General features: G+C 35.7%; 1 protein-coding gene across 1 annotated transcript in view; it reads left to right on the top strand.

Moving 5' to 3' along the window:
* Positions 1-11,811: 11,811 nt before the first annotated feature.
* LOC136042764 (rab GDP dissociation inhibitor beta-like) overlaps positions 11,812-25,821 on the top strand; it is a gene marked incomplete at its 3' end in the record, with an annotated part of 33,664 nt that continues 19,654 nt past the window's right edge. Inside the window, 1 exon segment of the mRNA XM_065727723.1 lies at positions 11,812-11,934.

Here is a 25,821-nt window from a genome sequence, read left to right as displayed (position 1 = left end):
AAACAATCTTATTTTGACCTTAAAATGATTTTTAATAAGAAATTCACTGGTAAAGTTCAAGCATTAATGTGATCTGCTGGGCATATCTAGAGAAGCTTGGTTGAATAGTTTGTTGGGGATGAAGTCTTCAGGTCTTGCTGTACGAACCTTCTAATTAAATTCCTGTAATCCTTGGACAGTTGCTAGCCTATACAAAGTCAGTGGTAAATTGTTTTGTAGAGATGGCATAGCCTAGAGTGAGTAGCCTAATAGGTCTAATAGTCCAGAAAAAAACGTATATAGTTCAAAGAAAGCTTAGTTCAATCCCACTTGACAGAAAGAAACACTGTGTTACTCTGGAAGCTGATTTAAAACATTCAATGATAATTACTTAAGCTAGCCTTGGCTAGATTGAATCCTGTAATTCATTGAAGTGCTTCAAAAAACTTTGTAGTTTATTGGTAGCCTATAACAACTTTTTAATATTAATTTATAGATACATTTGAGCCCTCCTAGCAAAGTTTCTTGTAGGCTACTCCAGGCTTGAAAACCTAAGCTTAGGAGTTTAAGGCCTGGTGTTGCTGTTATTTTGGTTGGGATAAGGGTCAATGGTGTGACTCTGTAAGTTTAGCCACAGTACACCTAGCTATAATGATTACCCTACCTGGAGAAATTTAGAGGAAAAACTTAAGAAGAATCAAATGTTTTTCCACTCAAATGAAGAATCAATGTTTTGTAACACTCCCAGCTACATTGAATCAGGATATCACTTGCTGTGCAATGCTGACCATTGGTCAGCATACAATTTTTTCCTTTTTTAAGTAGGCCTAACTTCTTGCTACATTAGAAAATAGGGTCAAAACTAGTAGGCTATGCAATTATGCAAAATAATGTGAAACTCAAACCCTCATGTATTGCTATCAAAATAGGAATTAAGAAGAATTCTATACATCAATGCATAACAAGAAATCTAAGCTATGCATCAATATGGTTGTTAGGTACTTGTGTGTTATTCATAACACACTCAATAAATAAAGTTAGGTTTTATATTCTCTGAGGCCAACCTGACTTTCATACATAATGATGATAGAAGGTAATAAGCTTACCTAAGCTATGGATGTCAGGTGATTGATTTTTCTTCTAATGATAATTTTGACAGGACTGTAGCTTAGGTAAGCTTATTACCTTCTATCATCATTATAAAGTTAGGTTCTTTTGTGAAACAAAGTATGATGCAATTACTTTTAAATTAATATTTATATATAGAGGTGGTTGGGTTAGGTATTTGATATAATGCACAACCCCCCCCCCCTTCCCCTAATGTGCAAATAAGGTTTTGGAATTTAGGCTAAGAGATTGGTTAGATAAAGAGGAAATACTGAGTCCAGTACAAGTAGGATTCAGATTGACATTCAGCATTATTGACCATATTTATACTTTGGAAATATTGAGATGGAAAAATGGTTGGCTATTTGTATCTTTTTAGACCTGAGAAGTGCTTTTGATTCAGTAAATAGGAGGTTGTTAATTGAAAGCCTGTTAGAAATAGGCTTGCTGTCTTGTTTTGTAGCAATAATAGCAGCTATGTATAGGAGGGTGAAGTTTGTTGTAAAGGTGATGGGGAAATTTTCTAGACTAGTTATGTCTCATTTGGGTGTGAAACAAGGATGTACTTTATCCCCAAAGCTTTTCTCCTTGTTTGTTAATGATTTAGACAGTTTTATGAACAAATAATGGAGCCCCATTTGTATCTTTGGATTGGTTTAGGGTATCATGTATATTATTTGTAGATGATATAGTAGTTGTGGTGGTAATTTCAACTATTTATTCCACAGCCTTTCTGATCCAGGGGTCATTCTTAAAGAATTGGGACAAAACTTAAGATTTAGCATAAAAGGTAAGGTATTAACAAGGGGACAAACCCCCTCATATACATAATAAAAAAATATAAGAGTATAAAAGTTTGTTATGTAAGTTAATTCTTAAGTTATGTATATTTTTTACTAATAAAAACTTTTGTTAAAAATTAAAAGTTCTAGTTGCCTTTTTAAGTAGCCAAAAAATTGGAGGGCAACTAGGCCTTCTTCCCCACCCCTTATTTCTCAAAATTGTCTGATCAAAACTAAGAGAAAGCCATTTAGCCAAAAAAAAAATCATTAATATGCAAATTTCGTTTAATAATTTATGTGCAGTGAGCCAAAATCAAAAATGCATTAATTCAAAAATGTTCAGAAATTAAATAAAAAAACTAGTTTTTTAAACTGAAAGTAAGGAGCAATATTAAAACTTAAAACAAACAGAAATTACTCTGTATATGAAATGGGTTGTCCCCTCTGCAATTCCTTGCTCTTTATGCTAAAGTTTGATTCTTTGCCACAATTCTACTTTTTAAAACAATTAAAAACTTTAGCGTAAAGAGTGAGGGATTGCAGAGGGGACAACCCATTTCATATACAGAGTAATTTCTGTTCATTTTAAGTTTTAATATTGCTCCTTACTTTCAGTTTAAAAAACTAGTTTTTTTTTAATTAATCTGTTTAGGGATTAAGCATAGGGAATCATGTTTGAGGAGTTAGCTTGGTAAGAGTTTATTTATGGGTGTTTCTGAATTCATAAAGTGTTTGAAAGTTTGTTTGCTTGTTTAAGTTGTTTGCAAGTTTGTTTGCTTTTTTAAGTTGTTTGGAATTAGGTGCTTGTATAAAGTTGCATGTGTTTGCTATGGCCTGCAGGCTTTTTTGCAAATAAATCTTATCTATGACATTTTGCCTTTTTTTATCAAATAAATATAATACAGAATTTGTAGAACAGACAGAGAAGTTGAACAAATAGGCAGAACAATAAATGTGTTTTTATTCCCTTTACTGCCTATGTCAATAAAAAAGCCAGGGATTTACTGTTTTCATTCCCTGGAAATTAGTCTTATACCTGGTTCCAAAAGTGAGATTGAATTTGTCAAAGCTTGGAGGTTTATTCCTCCTGTCTGTTTAAAGAAAACAGATGCATAATTGAAGTTTTGTTCATTTCTATCTTACATTTCATGGGCATCCATGGTATTTCTTCCTTTATTAATCTGTCTTGTTTCTTGTCTGCAGGATTTTTTTTGTCTCATTTTTAGTAAGATACAAATTTTTATTTACAAATTACTTATACTAGAAGCACATTTTCAAGACTTTGACCTAACTTAGGATCCCTTATTCTAAAGGCATGATTGAATTTCTTGAAGCTAGAAATTTCTTTTGTGGCAAATTCAATGGTAAATATTTAGTTCACCCTTTTTGCAACTTAATAGTGGTAAAATAGGCAAGATTGTAAATTTTTAGTGACTGCAATATATTTCACCCATTGCTAATTGCAGTAGAAAGGAATGTCACTTGTAAGGACCCCCAAAGAATTATTTCAGATTATTTTAAAAAGGCTTTACTACCCATAAAGCTGGCATAACTGGAGAAGGGGCTTCTCAGGAATTAATGACTTTAAAAGCTATACATTATACATAAAAATGCACATTTTTATGCAGAAAGGCAGCAAGTTATTTATTACTAATCAACTAAAGCAGGTATATCTATTCCTTTCTTTAACCATCAATAAAGATAAAATGCATGCTGAAAACTGAATGCTCTTTGGAAACGTTCTTTAGACACACTAATTGTGAGATGGATATCAACAAAATTCCAACAGGGTTTGTATTTACTTAAGATTTACAAACAAGCATATTGAATGCTTAATTTTGTGATATCCTAATCTCTAAACAGTAAACTAGATTCCTTACATTTCCTAATAGTTTTCCACCAGCTCATTTCAGCAAAATCATTTGTAATGACAATACACCCTTTGCTTTGGTGGCCTGGCCTTTTCAAAAATGAAAGACAACTGCAAGTAGGCTAAGCTAGTTCTGCTTGAAATTTGCTATATGAGTTAAGGTATCACTGAGATGGATTATGTTTTTTGCCGCATTTTTAACTGGATTATGAAGCCCATCTCTAAGTTGAACAAAAGATGAATTTTATCCATCTTTTGTTGGTTTCACAAGGATTTTAGTTGAACTTGTATCCTTGTGAAAATGGCCCCTAAGAAACTTTTACAAGATATTAAAAACTTCAGGGTGAAAGATGAGTTATTAAGGAGGGGGATGCTACCCTCATTTATGAATCATTTAAGAATTTACTGTAGCTACTAGCCCCTGACAAATATTGGAAACACAAACTTTAGATGTCAAGTATAATAAAACATAGATGTTATTATCCTTGACATTGCAAGTTGCTCAGAATTACAATGGACACCACCAAACTAAGCATTTATGTTTGCACTAGTTTGTTGTAAATACAGAAAAGCAAGTTAATGTTTACATTCCATCAAAAATTTGTAACTTTGCAACAAGCCAACAACTGCATCCATAACCAAAGTGATAAGATGCTTATCAATGCATTTCTGAGGAAAAAAAATATTTGATGGGAGAATTTTCTGCAGGAAAAATTCTCCACAAAGAAGAAATTCTAGCTAGGAAAAGTTATGTGATTTGATTTCTGCTCCACAATACTCTGTTCTTTATGCTACAGTTTGACCTTTTGTTTTAATTTTTTAACTCTTGAAACACAAGGGCCATTTAAATAAAATCAAAAACTTTTAAGTCCTAAAAAACTGTTTCTATGTAATATAAAGAAATAACAAATTATTGGCTTTGGGTGAAACTAATGTTACCAGATAGTACATGAGAAATTGGGCAACATCATTCTTTTCCAAATTGGGTTTTGTTTAAAATAATATGTATTTTTCAAGAAAATCCTGACATTATGGGAATGATGGGAACCATTTTTGGAATTAACATACCAAATAGCATGAAACTTGGCAAAATACTTTACGGAATTTTCAAAACTGTAATTTTGGAGGCCAATGTTATCTATGAGTATATTTATTAATGCCAAACCTGAAAAAATTAATTCCAAGAAATTAGAAGTTTATTGTACAAAGACAGTGATAGGCAATGTAGCCTATATGATTATTTCTGCTATTTAACCAACATTCTTTCTTGGGAAAAAAGAAAATAACTAAATGAAAACCATAAAATAGCCTAAACTCAAAAACATAGTCAAATAAAGAATATTTCTGCTATTTAACCAGCAAAACAAAATTAGCTAAATAGAAAGCATAAAACAGACCATAGTCAGAAGCCAGGAAGCAAAAAGAGACTTGTTGGTTGTACAGGCTGTCAGGTATTTAGTCAAAATGTTCCTATTGGGTTAGTTGGTCTATACATATGGTAAACTTTTTCTTCAAATATGCACATCAAAATAAAGACTCACAATTATTGTATACAAGATGACATCTTTGCATACAAGATGATGAATAACATCATAATCGCAGGTTACAATAATAAATGACTTTGTAGCAAAACAAAATAATGTATTTTTAAATAAAATCAGAATCGTTTTTTCTTGGTCCTAAAAAACTGTTTCTATGTAATAAAAAAATTACAAATTATTAGTCAACATAATACTTGTCTCCACTCCAACATTCATTTATACATATACCCCACAATAGAGAAAATGGGGTAGCTAAGTAGTAATGCTATTTGGCAGTTGCTGCTAAAGTGTCAGCAGCTTTTGGAATTCTATTTAATTGTGATATTGGCAGCTTTGGAACTTGTCCATACCTGAATATACAAGATTGTGTCTAGAAAAATAATAACTTGCAAGATTAAATTGAATATTATATTACAACTTACCAGCATTTTTATCTGATCCTACATCAGTATCCATTATTTCATCAATAAGCAACTGTAGAACTAAATAATGTTGTGGCATTTCTGATGTACCACTGGCAGAGTTCATTGTATGAAGATTTGAAAAAAGCTGTAAAATTGTAAAATCTAAAATTGTTTCTAGCTGAGATAATCTATTGAATTTTTGAAGTCATTTGATATTTTAGGATTTTGTAAGATATCTGTTTCAATAATAGTGAGTGTTTTGAAGAGTATCAAGTATTTGAGATGAAAGGAATGCATACAAAGTCTATAGTTTCAGTTATTTTTGTTTTCTACCTATCAAAAGACAACAGTTTTTGAACAGCCATCAGAAGAGAGAAATTTCCCTTCACGTTTAATCCTAAATCAGCCATTGAATTTGTATGCACCCATCTCTATGCTATATTTTTCATGAATTTTGGAATATTTGATGGAGGCTGTAAAATTTTGTTCCTTTATTGGGCTTTGAATAAATCATTTTTATCTTGGACTGTGGTCTTAAAGAAAGCCTAGATTTAATTAGAAGCAAATACAGTAAACCGAAAACTGTGTTGTGACTACTCTGCTTCATAAAGGTTAAACTTGGTGAACTGAATATTTCAAATATATGTCATCCACTTTGCTCTAAATTAAATCCTACCTGCAAGTTTCTGTTTCTTTCTCTTGTTAAGTTTAGGTCATGGGCCTAAGTATGAGCCTGATTTGGTTATTAAACAAGTTTCTGAAAATCATATTGCCCTAACAACAAAATGTTCTGTGTTCACAAATTAATGCCCAAGAAAACATTTTTAATTATCATGAAAAATTGGCATTTTTTATATAGCTTATACCTTTGATCTGATACAAGTTTAACCTATTCATAAGCAAATACTATAAAATTATGCAAATAAATAAAAAAACAAATTCCATAAAAATGAAGACATGAAACCCTTAGAATTTTCTATGAATAAGCTGAAATCAGTCAAGTATAAAATAAAACAAAATCCAGGACAAAACCAAAGTCTTTCTGCTATGCTAATTCACAAATGGCACTAATTTACAAAACTGTAAATGGGAGGGGGAAGGGAATGTATTTTGAAAATCTGAGGAGGGGGGTTCCTTGATGGATGTACCAAAACATATATATTTCAATGAAAATTCCCAAAGTATTTTGCCAAAGCTAGGGGAACTCTCTCTCATTTGATGCAGATCCATTATTAAAAAATAATTTAGTAAGCTCAAATACTTTTAAAGATAGCCTAGTGAAAAGGCCATCATTTGGAAATTTTAACTAGCCTAGTCTAAAATTCTAACCTTAATAGTTCAACTGAATGTAAGAAAAAAGATAGGCCTAATCCAAAGAGTTTCAATAATCAATACTACTGTATGCTATCTCAGACACTAATGCACTGAAATTAATATAGAAACAGGATATTTAAACCAAATCTAGGTTAATGCCCACAGATTTATTGCAAAATTAATACCTTTCCATAATGAATTTGGCATTAAGTTATCTATGCAGCATTCTTCTATTCTTTTTGTGAACAATGTAGGTCAATTTTATACAGTGGGTTAAATTTAAGATATAGGTTAGGCTAGCTTAATCAATCAGGAAACAATGCAGAAAAAATAATTGTGGTAAAATTCTAGTTTAGATACTTTTTGCTATCTTGGCAAGAGGTTACGTTATTCAAACTATACCCAAGACAAACAAGTTTAAACATGCAACTAGCCTAGAATATCCTATTCATACACCCCTAGAGTGTATCTAATTTTTTTGATTTCAAGATCAGTTCCAAATTATTCTAAAGAGTTTCCTCTACTGGTTGGTGGCCTTAGCTACAATATTTACAAGGAATTATGCACAGGAAGTTATTCTAAATTCAGACTAAATGAGTCTAAAACAAATGTTATCAAAATCTTGGTCGTAATTTTTTTTTCTATCTGAATAAGACCTTAGTTACTTCAAAAGCCGTTCCTGGTGAATGTAAAATTTAAGTAACTTCTCTAGTTACTTTAAAGTTACTTGATTTTTCAGCTGGAACACCCTCTTTAATTTCAATTCTCCAGGGAATTGCATATCTTCCCGTTCTTCATTAAGCGCTATCAGTGTTGAATTTTTCCGCCCAACGTTGCCGCTCATTCTGAAATTATGGCGTCCAATAGCTCAAAACGCCTAAAACCCGCAACACCCGAAAAAGGAGTCGATAAGTGTGCTGTCTCTGGTTGTGTTCTGAGTGAGTCCTCGCCAGCCATTCAGTGTGATGAATGTGATAAATGGCTCTGTGCAACATGTCTAGGAATGAGTACAGCCGAATACAACATTTTCTGCAAAATGAATGAAAGACTTGGAAGTATTTGGACATGCCCATTATGTAAAACAGGTTCCAGTAAGCCTGATGTTCCAAATATAGTGAAAAGCACTCTCGAATCCCATTGTAGTGAAATGCGTGACATGTTTGCTGGTTTCAGATCTGATATGCAGATTTCTTTGGACACTGTGAGGGTTCAGGTGGAAACGCTTGAGACGGCTATACAATCAAAGGTTTCCATAGATGATGTGCAGAAACTTGTGGAAAACTCTATAACTACCCGTCTCGAAACAGACGTCCGCAAAATAGTGAGACAAGAGCAAGACAGAAACAGAAGACGACTTAATCTGATTGCCTATGGCGTTCCTCTGCAAACCAACGATGTTCAGTTCATCTCAACTTACTTAAAAGATGAATACTCAATTAATGTCGGGGCTATTACTAACTTGAAACGTCTACCTAATGGTAAGAATGCAAATACCATAGACAGACCCAACCCAATCCTTTTTTCTATAAATGATTACAAAATAAAAATGGATATATTGAAGGCCTCAAGAGAGAGGAGGGGGAGTATCTCATTCTTTGCTGATGCATCCAATGAAGACCACCAGAGAAGGAAAGAACTAATTGAAGAGATAAAGAGGCGTGCAGCAGCCGGTGAAAAAAACCTTGTCATCCGTGATGGCGCCATCGTGTCAAAAAACGTGATCCCCCGGGGGAGGGAGTCCTTCCCCCCCCCCTCGCTCGATGGTTCACTAGACTTACCCATATCCCTTGTAAATAGTGTAAATAATGCATCAAACCTAGCCAGAAAGACTTCTATAAGTTCAACCTTTGTTTCCGCGGCTTCGGTTTTGAGCTCTGTCTCTCCATCAAGTGCTGCATCTGATTCGTCTGAGACCAACTACGTCACTGCTAGTTCGGGCGACGAAAATCCATATCAGAGTTCAAAAGCCGGAACTAGCAACAGCCCAGTCGGCCAAAGAAAACGGACGCAACTAAGAATATTATATACAAACATTGATTCTTTAGTGCCAAAACTCTCAGAACTAAAAGTGTTACTTTATGAAAAGGATGTAGATGTTTTCTGTGTTTGTGAGGCGTGTCCTAAGAACTCTTTGACCAAATTGGAAGACGCACATATTCAAATCCCTGGATACTTACTCCTGAGCAACCTAGATAGTAACCTGTGTCGAAGAGGAGTGGCTATCTACACTAGGCTTGGAATTAAGGTAGATAAAATTGATTTTTCTATTTCTCAACCTACTAATACTTGGGTGGAACATGTATTAGTTAGACTTCTAATTGGATTTGAAATTGTGAATATTGGTGTGCTTTACCGTAGCCCATCAGCTCCAAACCAACTAGTATCTCACCAAGCAGTTTCTAACGTAATACAGATCTTATGTAATCTAAATTCATCACTTATGCTTTATGGTGATTTTAATATGCCAGAAGTTCGTTGGTCTGAAGGTATTGGGTACTCACCCCCTAATAACCCCTCCTACACAACCATCCAAACCCTTGCTGACAACTTCCTAACTCAGATAATAATGCAACCCACTAGATTTAGACATTCACAACAACCATCATTACTTGACCTCCTTATTACAAATGACCCTGAGAGGATTACTTCCACTTGTTACCTCCCAGCTATTGGTGCAAGTGACCACATATGTATAATGAATGACATTAATATTAACCATAGTCGTGATGGTAAACTTAAGAGAACTTTTACCAATTATGCTTTAATCCGTGAATAACTAGCTAATATAAATTGGGATGAGGGATTATCAGATGAGACAGACATTGAATCTAGTTGGAATCGTTTTAAGTCTACTTTACTAGGTGCATGTAGGAAGCATACAAAGGTTTATTGGTCAGATAAACCAAAGACTCTTCCATACCTTCCCAGGAATATTAAGAAAATTATCAGAAAGAAAAATAGAGCATGGAATAAATACCTAAAATGCAAGTGTGACAACCATCACAACAAATTCGCCATGCTCCGAAACAAGCTGAGAAACATGACAAGAAAAGTTATCCAAGACCATGAAGAATCTATTGCAAATGAGTCAAAGAAAAACCCAAAAAAGTTCTGGCGCTATGTTACAGCTAACAACCCTTCCCGTCGACGCACCAACAGGCTAAAAAAATCAGATGGCTCCAGTACTACTGACCCGAAAGAAATCGCTGATTGCATGAATGCCAGCTTTTGCACAAACTTCACCTCTAAGCCACCTGACATTACACTCCCAACCATACCTCCTGTAACAGTACACAACCCAATGTCCCCTGTAATCATTACTCAAGAAGATGTATTTAAAATACTAAGAAGTTTAAACTCCAACAAAGCTGCTGGACCTGATAATCTCCACCCTCGGCTTTTGATAGAATCTGCTGCTCACATTTCCCTCCCCCTTTCCAGAATATTCAACATGTCCCTGGCCAAAAAGTCAGTACCAAATGATTGGAGAACAGCAAATATTATACCAATTTTTAAGAAAGGTGACAAGGATAACCCAGGAAATTATCGACCAATAAGCCTAACCTCAGCCATTTGCAAGATCATGGAACGTATCATTAACCATGCTCTTATAAATTATTTAGAAGAAAATACACTTATTAGCGATAGACAACATGGATTTCGCAGGGGCAGGTCAATCGACACCAACTTTATTCAGTCATATGATCATGCAACTAAAATTTTGGATATGGGTAAACCGGTAGACATTATCTTACTCGACCAAGCCAAAGCCTTTGACAAAGTTGAACACTCATACCTGTTGCTGAAGCTTAGAGCTTATCAGGTGCATGAGGATGTGATTGATTGGATTGGAGCATTCCTAACTGGCAGATCTCAACGTGTCATGATCTACACTGATAATGGCGATCCAGTTTTCTCCTCCACTTCCCCGGTTATAAGCGGCGTCCCACAGGGAACCATCCTTGGGCCAACGTTGTTCAGCATATACATTAACGACTGTACAACTTATCTATGCAACCTTTTAACATTATATGCTGACGACTGTAAGCTCATTGGGCCTGCTGAAACTGAAGAAGAAAGAGCCTGCATTCAGCTGGACCTTGACAGGCTATCCTCTTGGTCATCAACTTGGGCCCTACAATTCAATGCAACAAAATGCAAGGTACTGCACTTAGGGCACAATAACCCCCACCATCCCTACCATATAGGGTGTGATCAGTTGGAAGCAGTTGCCGAGGAAAGAGACTTAGGCGTCATTGTGGACAAAGATTTAAAATTCCACAGCCACACTCAGGCTCAGGTTGCAAAAGCTAATCGAGCTCTCGGACTCATTAAGCGCTCTTTTGTAACCAGAAAGTCATGTGTGGTTATAAAACTTTATAAATCCCTTGTCCGTCCCCACCTTGAGTTTGGCTTGACTTTGGCCTTTCCCCAAAATAAAATGGACACAAGAGCCCTTGAAAGTGTCCAAAGGAGAGCAACCAAACTGGTCCGTGGCTTAAATAATGTCCCTTACCAGGATCGCCTAGGATCTCTGAGACTTCCAACCCTCACCTATCGAAGATATAGAGGAGATGTGATCATGGCACGCAAAATTTTCAAATCCGGTCACCTGAACCAGATCTTCACCCCCTCTTTGGCTAACAATTCAAGAGGTCACAGTCTTAAGCTTCACCTGCCTGGATGTCGGAGAAGGGAACGACGTGGTTTCTTTTCCATTCGGGTGGTCCCCCTCTGGAATAGCCTATCCGAGTCTACCATCCAAGCTGAGACACCCCACTCCTTCAAGGCTGGAGTCGACAGGGACTGGGAGAGGGCCGAGTGGAGGCTGGACTGGGAAGCTAAGCCAACATAATTACATCACTCACCACCAGCGAGAACTACAGGAGGATCTACCACCTTATCTCGCTGGCAAATGCGATTTAAGGTAATTTAAGGTAATGTATAATTGAGTATATACCTTAAATTGCTCTCAACAGTGATAGGATTATCTTATATTTATCCTGTATCTTACCCAAAATGATTGCTAGGACTTGTTGCACCATTCTGTGTCAACTGATGATTTAAGTGACTCAATACTGGCTTAAGAGACTCAATGCTGGCTGAAGTGACCTAACAAGTTCCATAAATTCACCACCCAATTAGAAAATAATTTGCTATGTAACTTTGAGTTGGGATCCTTCTTAAAAAGTTTTTGATCATGTCCTCTTGTCCTTGAAGAGATATTTGGGATAAGCTATATATGGTTGAGCTGCTTGAATGCTATAATGATATGTCTTGATGCATGTTTTGAGTGCCTTGGTGCATTCCCATCTTATGTATTGTCCCCTGATTTATTTGGCAACATTCATATATCATATGAAACCAATACAGACTCTTCAAAGCTAGGCTCTTCAAATTTTGCAAAGATATTTACCATTGTCTTCCTCTTATCCAAATAAATCTAAAAATGAAACTATATATTTATTAACTAATATTTTGCCTGTTTCAGAATTATTCACTCTTCATTCTTTTTTATTTAAGGTAAAATATGACCACTCAGAACTGCCTTTGTACTTTTGTACATGAGATTTTTTCCCTGAGCAACCTGACCATGTTTATGAAACCCATAATAAATGGGAAATGCAGCACCTGAAATTAACCACTGAGAGTCATGGTTCTTGCCACATTTTTTTATCATGGGTTCAAGGCATCTTTATCTGCTGTATATTGACTATAGTAAATCTCTCCCAAATATGAAATAACAACTTCATTTTATCCTTATAAGTAAATTCAAGAATCAATGATAAAAAAAAATCTTAAAGTAAATAATTGTTTGATTGATGTTGATATGGTGGGCTCATTTTTCTTTTTCTTTTCAAATAAGTTGCTGGTCATTGGTTACCCTTGCTTGATCACTTTTTTTGTTTTGTTTTTGGGTTGATCTTTGCTGAGTGTTGGTTGTTTTGTGGGTAGGTCCCCATCTATGGTGAGTCGTGGATTTATTTATATTTATTTTATGCTTTTTTTTTTTATTTCATTTTTTTGTCAAATAGGTGTGCTATATTGTTATACTGGGTCTTTGTCAATCAACTTTGTGTCTCTGGCTTGACCCTTTTTTTTATATTGTGTGTGTTCTACAGAAGCTTAAATAAAAATCTTGAATCATCAAATAATAGACCCTGATCATATCCAGCCAGACTACTGACAATAGGTTGTCTTGTTTTGTCCATTGACTCAATGGAGTAGCCAACTGGTATCTTGAGTTTTTATTACCAAAGTAGATAACCTTGCATTTCTGGCCATTGAACTTTGGTTTCAATGTCCTGGCTTACAAGGTGCATCATTCCCTTAAATTGCAGCTTGGAGAAATCTAAGGATATCATCCTTGTAGGCTCTGTGAAGAATTAAAGATGAGTTGAAGAGTCATGGGCTTCCCAACCATATGGGCACTTAGCATCACTCTATTTATCATCCACTCTTGATTTGAAAATGTCAAGACAAGTTGAAGAGACAGTCTATTCCAAAGGCTGCTGACTCTGTTTTGAAAAGAACTGATTTTTCTGGCAGAGTCTGTATGACATCTTAGACAGTTTCTTTGAGTGACATCTGGTAGAAGAGGTGGAGAGAAACGAGAATAAATCAGGGACAATGTATGTCAAAATAAGTTTGAAGGCAGTTATGAAATCCCTGTGTTTGGGCCTATATGTTAGGCTTGGTAGTTTGAGGCAAAGACACCCACAATAGAGGACTGTTTGGAATCTGCTAATCAATTTTGTTGCTTGCCTTTGGACTTGTCATGCCCACTTCAAGCTTAGGTTGAACAAGAGCTTTATATAGGGTTGTCATGACTCCTGGAGAGTGGCTGCTGATAGTTCTCTTCATTGTTCCTAGGGTCTGGTTAGCTGATGAAGCAGCAAGAGAATCAAATTTGAGTTTCTCATTGACCAAGACACCCAGATCTCTATCCTTGGGAACAGCCTCAGGTGGTTGGTCATTGAGAGTTTACTCAAAACATAAGCTATTTTCTCCAAAATGAAAGACATGGTATTTAGATGTGTTGAAAATCAATAACCATGTATTTGTCCAATTATTAAGCTCATTTACATCACATTGACAAACATCTGCATCAAGTTGGTTTCTGATACCACCAATAACTTTGAAATCATCTGCATATAAAGTTAAATAATTGTGTACTACACTAGGGACATCATTAATAAAATATTGAAAAGGGTAGGGGCAAGGATAGTACCTTACAGTACACCACTCTTGACTAGCATTGAATTAGAATAAATTGGCATTCCATGAGATGTGAATATTCTGACCTGTTGAGTTCTTTCAATAAGAAATGCCTCAATCCAGCCAACAACAAGGTTGCTTATTTCTGCAGCATGTAACTTGACAATCAGTCTCCTGGGGAAGACCCCATCAAAGGCTTTAGCTAGGTCAAAGAGGGCAACATCAACAGGAGTTTCCTTGTCTATTAGATCTGTAACAAGAATGTAAGACTGCAGTTAATTTGTGTCCACAGATCTACCACTTCAGAAATTATATTGAGAATGGTGAAGGATCCCTCTCTTTTCAAGATGTTTAATAATAGTATCATTAACTATTCCTTCGATCACTTTGACATCAGAAAAGGTAATATTGATTGGCCTGTGATTTGCAGGAGAATTTCTTTTTCTCTTTTTGAAAACAGGAGTTATGTATGCCTTTGATTGGTTTTTGGAAGATTGCAGCTAACGGGGCAGCTAGGATATCTTTACTATGTCTGAGAAGCCAAAGATGAATATTGTCAAGACCCTTAGATTTATTTACATTAATTGTAGCAAGTTTCTTATTCACCATGCATTCAGTTACTTCAATACAGTTACATAGTAGTAGTGATAGGGTAAGAAGAGAGTGCAGGGGATGGGACATCCTGACCATAAAGAAATAGTGAGGAAAATTGTTTTTGTCAAGACTTCAGCTTTACTTTCAGGTGTGAATATCACACGTCCATTTCCCCCCAAATCTGGAACTGAGTGTCTGTCTGGTTTTTTAGTTGATGCAAAAGAGTTTTGGATTCGCCTTGATTTGTTTAGTCAGTTTATTTTAATAATTTGATTTTGATTTTTTAATGTTATTTGTAACAAGATTTCTGGCTACTTGGTATCTTTCAAAGTTATAGGAGTTCCTTTCTTTGCAATACTTTTTCCATGGTTGAGACTAATTATGGTTACTTTGGATGAGACTAATAAAAGGAGTTAGATATGTCAGTCTTTTAGGCTGTCTAATTATTCTGACGCTAGTATGTCTCACTTCAGCACCAAGTAATAAAGTTTTGAATATATGCCAAGAACTCTCAAGATCATCATCCTTGGTAAAGCTCCAGTTAACACATGCTAAATCTCTACATACAGCTTTGTAATCAATAATGGAGTGAAGTTTATAATTAGTTTATTTGCAGTGAATATTAATTGTAGAGAGAATTGTAACATGATCAGTTTTTCCAATAGGGGGGGGGGCAGTTGATCATTGCTTATCTATATCTCAGGACTAGAAACAATAACTAGGTCAAGAAGGGATGGATTCAGATCAGTACGAATTCTTTTATGCTCATTCACAGTTTTGTATAGATAATTGTTTGACAGACAAGATGCAAAGGGAGAACCCATAGTTTTTGTTTTTAACAACCCATATCCATCAATCCATAAAATTTCTGGCAGGTTGAAATTACCAACTTTAATTGTCCCAAAAGATTTGATTTTTAAGATATCAGATACCATTTCTGAAAGGGAGTTTTGCTAATAATCTGGCTTGGTGAAATAGGACTACAATATGTAAAATAGTGAATAAAGGTGGGCCCAGTACTGTGCATTGAGGTACTCCACTTCTCATTTCCACAACATAGGAGAAAAATGATGGGCCATTATCCCCAAACACTTTAACTGCTTATTTTCTATTACTAAGGAAAAGCATCACCCAGTCAATAGTTTCTGTACTAATACCAATACCTTCAAGCATAATATGCAGTTGTCTGCAGCACACCTTATCAAGCAAAGTCCAGAAAAATTATGTCAACTGGGAAACCCTTGTCTTTTCAGATGTTGAATGACTGCGGAGTTGACTATGCTTTCAAGTATTTTTCCCAAAACCGAGGTGATACTGACTGGTCTGTGGTTAACTGTCTTATCTCGTTTACCACGTTTCTGTACTGGTGTAATATTTGGTAATTTCCATTCTGGTCCAAATAGCATATAGCAATGCCTCCAAGGTTGGAACACCCCCCAGAGCTCTGGGACAAGGGCTTTAACTTATGCCCTGGGGACAAGGTTCTTGTGGAATGGGTGGTAGTATTAAATTTAAATGGATCTCATTTGATCTTAAATTGGAAGTTACAGTGATTAATATCACTGTGATAAGAGTCAAAAGTGATTTGAGAGAGGAAACTTCAGGGGCATCATGAGTGGGATGTTCAGTTGACCAAAAGGAAAAATGTAACTGTTACTACTGTTATTAGTACTGCTGCTACTATTGTTACCACTAATAATTATACACTATTACTGTTACTACCATTCCTACTACTGCCACTAGTACAATTAAGGCTTGACATGTGAAGTTGAAAACTTGACTTAATATTGAGGGGGAATTTGAACTAAATCAAAACACTATACATATGTGGATTGTCAAAAGGGTATATCTCAATAATTGATTTGAGCATTAAGTTGAATCTTTTGGAGAATACTTAAAGGGGAGGATCAATTGACAAAAAGTTAATATATGCTTGACACTAATAACACTAATACAACTGCTAGTTTTTCTTATGCCACTACTGCTACTAAACTACTCTAATTACTATTTCAGTTGCAACACCTTGTAAATTTTAGATTATCAAGGTGAAAAGGGCATCAGAAGGGTGTAAAAAGCCCACATCAACGTTATTTTTAGAATGACTTAATGTGCCAAGGTAAAACTTCCAGGGCATCATGAAAGCTATGTTAAACAGACCAAAAGGCAATATGCACATGCAACTGCTGCTAATAATACTGCTGCTAGTACTGCTAATACAACACTAACCCTGTAACTACTTTTACTACCACTGAAGCTGCTGTGATAATAGTACTAATAAGGCTAAGTCTATGAAGGTAAAATTTGAGAGTATTGATGGCAAATTTAAAATAAAACAAGAGACTATGTGCATTTAGATTGCCAAAATAGTGTATCTTAAAAATTGGTTTGTGCATTAAGTTGGAACTCTCAGAGAATACTTAAACAGGATGATCAAATGACCAAAAGGCAATATGTGCACACTATTACTAATACTACTCATACTGCAACATTTACTAGTTCTACCATTACTATTTCTCTGATTACTACTTCTATTGCAACTACTTGTAAGGTTAAGGGCATTAAGACGGAAATTTCAGAAAGTATACAACTATACAGGTTAAAAAAAAAGCAAATTGACAATATCATAGCAATGGCTAATTGTATTGAGTAGTTATACTACTGCTGTGACTACTATTACGACTATGCCTAAGGGTAGGAAGGTGAAATTTCAAAGAATATTTATGAAAATTTCTGTGGTACAGATGACAACCTGCCATCCATATGCAGGTTGTCAAAAGGGCATATTAGCAATCTCTTAGGAAGAGCTTCGTACGGTATGTGAAATTAAAACTTACAGCGCCTGTTGTAGGGGATGTGGAATTAACCAAAAGACAATATTTTCATCATAATAATACTACTTCTACTCCTACAACTACTACTGCTACTATTATTATTATTGCTACTGCTACTAAAGCTAAGATTACTACTATTAACTCTACTCCTACTTCACTACTATAACCACAGGTGCTACCAATATTACTAATAAATCTCGGGGTATTATGGTGAAAATTTTGGGCAGTTTTGTAACTGTATTGAAATAAATTGAAACAGATGATGCTTACTTTGTGCCTACTGCTACTAATGCTGCTACTGCTACAAATATTGCTACTACACAAGCTAAGGGTATTAAGGGTGAAGCTTTCAAGGAATATTTAGGCAGATGCTGAACTAAATCAAAACGAACTTTGATCATGTAGATTGTCAATAGGGCGTCAAAGCAATATCACCATAACAGCTTACATTATTAAGTTAGACCTTTCAGAGTAAGTTGTGACAAATTTTGAACTAGCCAGAAGACACTATATGCATACTTTTGATCCTACTTCTATGGTTGCTGTGACTACTGACACCTAAGGGCATTAAGTTGAAACTCTTAGGGATAGTTTCAGTTAAACAAAAAAACTATAGGCCTACACATGCAAGCATTAAAAGGGCATATAAGTAATATCATAGGCAGTGCTGCTCTACCATAGCAAGTAATATCATTGATATTTTAAAGCTAATTGGTTGGATATTAAAAGTTCTTGTACCCTTTTTAAGAGTTAAAAGTGATTGGAGGGCAATTAGCCCTCCACTTTGGCTCATAATTTTCCAAACACTTCCAATCAAAATTTAAGATAGCTGTTTTGTCCAGTATAACTAAATTGTCTTGCAACTTATCTCTTGGGCTATTGTGTAGGTCAACCCCCTACAGTTATGCAATTTCCCCGTTATGTTTAAAAATTAATTCTTGCCTAAAGATTAAAACAAAATATACTGTGTTATTGCTCATTCCCGATAGGGCATCTCAGCAGTATCCCAAAAATAACTGATGGTATTATGTTCAAGCTGTTGGTGCTACTTCTTTTGCTACTTCTGCTCTTAAAATTTAACCAAATCAAAGTAGTGTAAGTGTATCCAAGTTGTTCAAGAGTGTAGACAGATTTTTTGTGAATGGTATCAAGCTTTCTATTTCAGATAAACTAGAGGAGGTATGAATCTGTATTAAACACTACTATTTGTGTCCAGATTTTTAAAAGGGTTTATGTTGTTAAAAGTTGCTGAAAAATTTTCTCCAGCATACACATAGCAGGCCAAACTATAAATTCTTAAAAAAAGGAAAAGATTTTCTTTTTCCCAAAAAGACTATGTCAATATAAACAAACAGAAACTAATAAAAAAAAACTTTTTCCACAAAATATTTTTTCCAAAGAAAAGTAAAGAACTCCATTAAACCAAAAATGAGCGAAAATAATATCAAATAGTTTACCGAGCATAGAATCACCACAGATCAACATCAATAAATAAATGGAACCCAAGTAAATAACCAAGTCAAACTCAAAACAAGAAGATATTATATAAGTAGGGCTCTAAACCCCTATGTCTTCCCAAGGCTAGAACATATTTTGCATTTTACTGAAAAAATTTCAATGTTTTTACTATTATTATTTTAATAAATCAAATATTGTTAACATTTTGATTTATATATATATATATATATATATATATATATATATATATATATATATATATATATATATATATATATATATATATATTATATATTAAACTGACAATGTACATTCTTTTGTAATTTTTTCAGTGAAGTGCAAATTATGTTCTGGCCTTGGGAAGACACAGGGGTTTTGAGCCCTACTCATGTTAATTTCTGCTCATTTTGAGTTTGACTTGTTTATTTATTGTATTTCTGTTCGTTTTGGGCTTGATTTTTTTATGGCACTTGGTATTAACCAAGTGACATATAGCAATGACAAATTCTGTCAGTCTGTCGGTCCTGGTTTGCTACTTTAGGCACTTCCAGGTAAGCTAGGACAATGAAATTTGGCAGGCGTATCAGGGACCGGACCAGATTAAATTAGAAATAGTCGTTTTCCAGATTTGACCATCTGGGGGTGGGGGGTGGGGGGCCCGTTAATTCAGAAAAAATTGAAGTATTTTTAACTTACAAACGGTTGATCAGATCTCAATGAAATTTGATGTCTGGAAAGATATCGTGTCTCAGAGCTGTTATTACAAATCCCGACCAGATCTGGTGACATTGGGGGGGGGGGGGAGTTGGGAGGGGGAAACCTAAAATCTTGGAAAACACTTAGAGTGGAGGGATCAGGATAAAACTTGGTGGGAAAAATAAGCACAAGTCCTAGATATATGATTGACATAACCGTAACGGATCTGCTCTCTTTGGAGTAGTTGGGGGGGGGGGGTTAATTCTAAAAAATTAGAAAAATGAGGTATTTTTAACTTATGAACGGGTGATTGGATCTCAATGAAATTTGATATTTAGAAGGATACCGTGTCTCCAAGCTTTTATTTTAAATCCCGACCGGATCTGTTGACATTGGGGGGGGAGTTGGGAGGGGGAAACCTAAAACTTGGAAAACACTTAGAGTGGAGGGATCTGGATGAAACTTGGTGGGAAAATTAAGCACAAGTCTTAGATACATTATTGATATAACCGGAACGGATCTGCTCTCTTTGGGGTAGTTGGGGAGGGGGGGTTAGTTCTGAAAAATTAGAAAAAATGAGGTATTTTAAACTTACAAACGGGTGATCGGATCTCAATGAAATTTGATATTTAGAAGGATATCGTGTCTCAGAGCTCTTATTTTAAATCCTGACCGGATCTGGTGACAAGGGGGGTGAGGAGTTGGGAGGGGGGAAACCTAAAACTTGGAAAACACTTAGAGTGGAGGGAACAGGATGAAACTTGGTGGGAAAAATAAGCAGAAGTCTTAGATACGTGATTTGCATAATTGGAATGGATCCGCTCTATTGGGGGGGGGGAGTTAATTCTGAAAAATTTGAAAAAATGACGTATTTTTAACTTACGAAGGAGTAATCGGATCTTCATGAAACTTCATATTTAGAAGGACCTCATGACTCAGATCTCTTATTTTAAATCTCAACCGGATCCAGCGTAATTGGGGAGGGGCAGTTGAGGGGAACCGGAAATCTTAGAAAATACTTAAAGCGGTGGGATCAGGATGAAACTGGATGGAAAGAATAAAAACCTGTCTAAGACACGTGACTGACATAATCGGACCGGATCTGCTCTCTTTGGTGGAGTTGGGGGGGGGAGGGTAATTTTGAAAATTGAGGTATTTGTAACTTACGTAAGGGTGACCAGATCTTAATGAAATTTGATATTTAGATGGGTCTTGCGCTTTAAAGCTCTAATTTTAAATTCCGACCAGATCCTGTGACATTGGGGGGTGTTGGAGGGGGAAACCGGAATTCTTGGAAAACGTTAAAATTGGGGTATTTTTATTTTACGAATAGGTGATCGGATCTTAATGAAATTTGATATTTAGAAGGAATTCATGTCTCAGAGCTCTTATTTCAAATCCCGACCAGATCTTTTGACATTGGATGGAGTTGGAGGGGGAAACCTTGGAAAACACTTGGAGTGGAGGTATCGGGATGAAGCTTGGTGGATAGAATAAGCAAATGTTCTTGATACGTGATTGACGGAACCGTACTGGATTCGCTCTCTTTGGTAGAGTTGGGGGGAGGGGTTCAGTGAATTGACGAGTTTGGTGCTTCTGGACGTGCTAGGACGATGAAAATTGGTAGGCGTGTCAGGGAGCTGCACAAATTGACTTGATAAAGTCGTTTTCCCACATTCAACCATCTGGGGGGCTAAAGGGAGAGGAAAAATTGGAAAAAATTAGGTATTTATAACATACAAGTGGGTGATCGGATCTTAATGAATTTTGATATTTAGAAGGACATCGTGACTCAGAGCTCTTATTTTAAATCCTGACCGGCATTAAGCCTCTTATTTTCCTTTTAAATCAATCTATTGATTCATAGAATTTTGCTAGAGCTCATACCATATGGTCTCATGGCTCTTAGCTCTTCTTCCCTCATCACAAGTGCCATCTGAGCACTTAGCTCTTGTTTTTGTTCATTCTGACTTATAGTAGTCTTATGCTTATTGATATTTTTTTTTTGCTCTTTTTGGTTTAATAGAGTTCTTTACTTTTCTTTGAAAAACTTATTTTGTGGAAAAAGCTTTTTTTTTAATAAATTACAGGCAATAGAATTGTTTGCCTGTTTAACAGAGGTAATGTTAATGTTGTAGCAATGAAAATAATTGAGAAAAATATTATTTCGGGCCGTATGTAGTCCCATTGTGGTGGCTAGGGTATAGTTGTGACAGTAGTAATTATGATATTTGGAAAATATTATGAGTAGGGAATTGAATGATACTTCTCGTTTGCTATTATAGTATTTCCTTCATAGGAGGAATTTTGGTGCACAAAAAGCTTGATAATAGGGGCTCTTGTCAACACCTTTCAACAGGAACCAAAACAAGGCCTTGGGGATTGGGCTCAGCACTCATTTGATTCTATTGTGACCTTCAAGTAATAGAATAGGTTTAGGATATTGACTGATTCTTTAAATAAATCAAACTACCCTCCATTTTAGTGCTCTTATCTTGACTAATACTTTTGTTAGCCAAGACAAAATTGCCAAAATAGGTTTGGACTAATTTTTGTCAACATAATCTTTAAAGCCTTGCAAGTAGAGGGGGAAACAGCTTTCCCAGCTCTGGTTGGGGCTGTAGATCTATGTATATGTATTATTACTTAGTTTATTATTATTGCTTAGTATTATTACAATGGCTAAATTGAATAGTGCCAATTCTAATCAACATTCTAGTTGTAGGCTATAGTAAGGAAAAATAAAGAATCATTGAATTATAGTAACTTGTTTCTAGCTCCAATAGCTGTGGTGCTACATGAATTTTTCCAGACGATTTTGAAAATTAAAGTTTAGGTATTCTCAATTCCTTACCTGAAACTCCATTTGCCAGCAATAGATTAAATCCCTTGTTCGTTACAAGATATTCATTTCTGTCTAGGATTTCTGGTTGTCATGTGTTTTAACTTACTAACTTTTTATTTTCCTTTGTAAATTAATCTAACATGACAATGTTACATTCATGACAACTTAATATCTTTTGATCATTATTGGAGAAAAGAAATACTGGGCAGTACTAAGTGATATCTATCTAACTGGCTCCTCACATGACACACATAACAATGTCACACATGACAATGACAATCTTCACTAAGAAATAACAATCTCACATGACAGTGTCACATTCATGACAACTTTATATATTTTGATCATTATTGGATAAAAGAAATACTGAGCAGTACAGAACAATGTCTGTCTTTTAGCAGGAATCAAAAGAGTTTTGGGAATGGCCATTTAAAAAGGGATCTCTGAAAGTAAATCTATGGCCTATTTTCTTGGAAAGATTTTTGCGCCAATATTTAGGGATCTCTCCAAACTTGTTCATTGTTCACCATGGGCTGTGGAAAGACCACTACTTATAAATATAGCCTTTGTTTATAAGAAACTAGCTGTTGGGGTGGCGCTTCGCGCTCCCCCCCGAGCCCCCCGCGCGCGTAAGTTGTTACGTGCCATATTAGTTATGCGCCATTGTAGTTGTGTCCCTGTGTCCCACTTGTGAATATAGATAGATATATATATATGTATTTAACTACGTAAAACTTGCGAATATACAACATTCTTGGCTGTCCCATTGTCTTTGCATATACAAAGCCTTATATACTTATAATGACTTCATATGCAAACGCTCTTTTTACAAACAAACAAATATGCATATATACAACTGACCCTCTTCGCTGTCCCATTTTTATATAGATAGATGGATATACATATACAATACAAATTAACTACGTAAAATTTGCAAATATACAACATTCTTCGCTATCCCATTGTCTGTGCATATAAATAGATTGTCAGGTTACCAACCCTCGAACATGCAACATACAATTGTCCATGGGAAAAACAATCTGTATTAAGATCTATACTGCACTTTCTAATGATTGCCCTTGAGCTCTGTTGATAGTGATTGCAAATGCTAGTCGAATTGGGAATTGTAATCTTTAAATTGAAAAGGCAGATCCATTGGAATCATGGGAATGCGAGGAATAAGAACAGTCTCACCCTCAAAAGGCCCTGTCAAGATTGTTGCCTCTATTACGTTTTCCATTTTTTTTACGGCAACTCGCGTGCCATTGCAAAGCTTTGGTCGGTTGATATTTCTTAACAATATTGTTGGTACGCCTATTTTTCGCTGTAGCACGTGTGGTGGAAACCATGGGGGATCCAGGGAATTTAAAAATTCAGATGGATAATTAACCGTCTCATTTGGTTCCAGAACTGTGTCGACTGACTTATAAAGGACTGCCTGGTCTTGAATCTTGAACAAAACAATATTGCTGATTTCGTGGCCGTCTTTTTTCTTGGCTGCCAGAATCGCTCGTTCACTTAGACATTTATGATTTTTATAATCGGTTAGAATATTCGGAAATACTTTTTCAACCAATTAATTTTTGAACGTCACTAAATTACAGACTTCAGCAGGCAGTTGTATACGTCCTGAAATTTAGTCTACTGGGAGCTTTCCGTTTCCAATTGCCAGCAATTGATCTGAAAATGTTTGACCAGAGTCATCGTTTTGCAATCGGACACGCATATTTGTAATTAATTTAATGTCTTTACGTGTGCCCATAAACTAGAATTTTTCAGGCAAGCATTCATTTCGTCTGCAGGGGTTGATCTAGGTATTATAGGTAATGTTGCCTGCAGTCTCCCGCAAGCAATATTAATGTGCTGCCAAAGGGTTTCGAATTTCCTCGCAAATCCCTCAATGATTGATCCAGAGCCTCGAGCGATTTCTTGTGTGCTATTGTGCACTCGTCCCAAATAATAAGTTTGCATTGCTGCAATACTTAACCCACCCCAGATGATTTGGAAATATTGCACGTGGGAGTTTCTGTAGAATGAAAATTCAGAGGCAATTTCAAAGTGGAATGAACAGTTCTTCCACTAGGCAGCAACGTTGCGGCTATTCCGGACGAAGCAATTGCCAGCGCTATGTCATTTTTTGATCGAATTGATGCCAGAATCAATTTTATCACAAATGTTTTACCAGTACCTCCTGGCGCATCCAAAAAGAAGATTTCTTCAACGTTGTTATCGACACAATTCATTATCTTATCATAAATGTCCTTTTGCTCAGACGTTAACTTAGAAATGTTATTTTGTACATACGACAATAGATCACTCGTGCTGTAACTTTGTTCACAATCCAATTGTACACATGTTGAAACAGCAGCGTTACGATTAGGTAAAGGCATTCCCAAACCCTGAAGAGGTTTGTTTGCCATACATACGCACAAATCTTCAATAATAACTAAAGTGTAGTTATAAATTTCTGAAGTAAAATCAAAAGTTATATCTGACGTCTCTAGCCGTTTTCGATGGAGTATATGCTCGGCCATTTTCGATTTATATTTTTCCCATAACTCTGTAGGAGCTGAAGGAGAGCAAATTGTTAGTATGATTCCAAACAATGCACGAATCTGACTTGGAGTTGATGTTTCGCACGCATCATTGATGCAGATATCCCTGTGTTGGTCATTATCCAATAAATTCAGAGCTTGGCATGCACTACGGTAAGTGTCATGTATAATACCGTTTAAAGTTCTCAAAGTACGTTAGACCGGGTACATTCAAAGCAGGCGGAGAAAGAAGCATTCATGTTGATTGGGGTGAATGGTGTAGAGTCTTCCTATCGTGGTATCTTTGAAGATGGTAGGTTGGCCGTCGACTGACTTACCCTGTTTTATACGTTCAAATACTTTATTTTTAGTATTCCACGTGTAATACGAAGGCACTTCAGTATAAAGCAGTTTTTTTTGCAAAAGAATCATTCTGACATAACGAAAAGAAAGCAGTTAACGTTGTATCCGGTGGATTTAGGGCTCTTTGTCGCACGTTGGATTCCGAAAAATAAACACGTTGTCCATTCTGTAAATGTACCGCTAAGTGAACAACAGCTGGACTTCGTTCATGTATCAGAAATGAAAGAATTCGCCAAACAGCTTCATTACTGCTAATGTATCTTCCAGCCTGATATTCTACGATTT

The sequence above is a fragment of the Artemia franciscana genome, unplaced genomic scaffold (assembly GCF_032884065.1).
Source record: "Artemia franciscana unplaced genomic scaffold, ASM3288406v1 Scaffold_1957, whole genome shotgun sequence".
NCBI lineage: Eukaryota > Metazoa > Arthropoda > Branchiopoda > Anostraca > Artemiidae > Artemia > Artemia franciscana.
This window is presented reverse-complemented; position numbering and strand designations above follow the sequence as displayed.